This window comes from Lactuca virosa, chromosome 4 (assembly GCF_052849685.1).
Source record: "Lactuca virosa cultivar CGN04683 chromosome 4, Lactuca_virosa_CGN04683_v6, whole genome shotgun sequence".
Lineage (NCBI taxonomy): Eukaryota > Viridiplantae > Streptophyta > Magnoliopsida > Asterales > Asteraceae > Lactuca > Lactuca virosa.
In genome coordinates, this window is record NC_136429.1 from 525,306,899 (window position 1) to 525,308,635 (window position 1,737).

The window sequence follows — 1,737 nt, forward strand, 5'->3', positions numbered from 1 at the left end:
CCCAACATTCCCAGCATGTCATTATGCAGCTTCATGTCCATGACATGAGCACATATAGACTTTCCATCTTCATGTTTGCTAGCTAATAGGGCTTGAGTGATCTTCAACTTTTCAAGCCTATGAACTTGTGGGTTAGGGAGAATAATTGGAGGAGCTGGAGGAAGTGAAGTATGATTTCCACTTCCACGATCCAATCGTGTGTGACAACCCGAAACTTCTATCTTGTGCATCTAGTCAAATCAATCAATGTTAAACATGTTTCTGTGGCCTTTTAACACTGTTTAAGGGTTCGTTTAAGTGTTCTAAGCTCAAGTACAACCAATGTTGAAATTAGGGATGAGTTACCAAGTCATAAAGTAGCAAAATCGGGCCATACACTCTCTTAGGAGGAGTGTACGGCCGTACACATGGGTGTGCGGCCGTACACCCCACCCCATGGAAGCACACTCAAGGTGGTGGGTCACCCACCCCTATATATATATATATATATATATATATATATATATATATATATATATATATATATATAAGTAGACCCCTTTTCTTCATTCCTTTCTTCTCTTGGCTGCACACTACTCCTTCTCTCTCGAGTTTCATCAACCGTGAACCCTTCCAAGGCCTCAAAAATGTGAGTTTTCCATCACCTAGCTTATTATACTTGGAGGACCTCTTGATCTAAGCCTTGAATCATCATGTTCTTCACCATTTGAAGGAGTATGGCGGCACACCTTCATAAGGGTGGCCGTACACTCCTTAAAGGCTCTCCAAAGTGAGAGTTTGCCCATATCTTCTAGTTGGACATGATCTTAGCCTTGATGCACCTTAAAGTCGTCAAATTGGGCATAAACATGAAGGGTGTACGGCCACACACCCCTTTGTACGTCCGCACACACACCCTAGAGCCGCAAACCACTTTGATGACCTTTTATTGGCCTCCAATTTACACTAGAACCAAGCATGGGACCCTGGAAACACCTCAAAAGCACATTTCATCATGAGTGTATGGCCGTACACTCATGGGCCGCACACCCATGGCCGCACACACCCTTAGGGTGGTCGTACATCTCCCTCACTCAACCACATATGGCCTTAACACTTAGTTCAAGTGTTTTCAAGCCCTTAGGGTGGTTTTCTATCATGTCTAATCGTGAAATACCCTAATTTGAATCATATATGTGTTATTACATGACAATTAGGATCCAATTGTGTACGAGGCTTCACTTGACACTCATCATCCCATATCGATCCTTCATTCAAACCACTCACTCGAGGTGAGTTCATACCCCTACGCTTTTACGATTTTTAATGTTTTCAGGGAGTGAATACAAGCTAAACACAAAGTATTTTATTAAGTTTTAAACTTATTAATACAGTTCAACAATTTCCACGTTTATAAAATATTTAGATATTTTATCCCTTTTCTACTATGTTGAGCATAAGGGACGCTCTTATTTTGGAAATCTAACTTCATAGTTTTCAGAATGGTTTTATGTGACATCCCCTAATTTCTCTGCCAGAAAAGACCGATTTAATTTATGTTTTTAAAATAAAATCAGAGTAATCTTTTTATAAGATGTTACGGAATTGGTCCCCAAAACAAAACATGATAAAAGTTTATCAAAACCTTTCTTTAAGAAATATATATTTTCATTTTATATCAAAACCTCGGGATGTGATGTTCCGATACAAATCAAAAGAAAAAACAAGACATTATAAGTTTTACAACAGTTATTTACA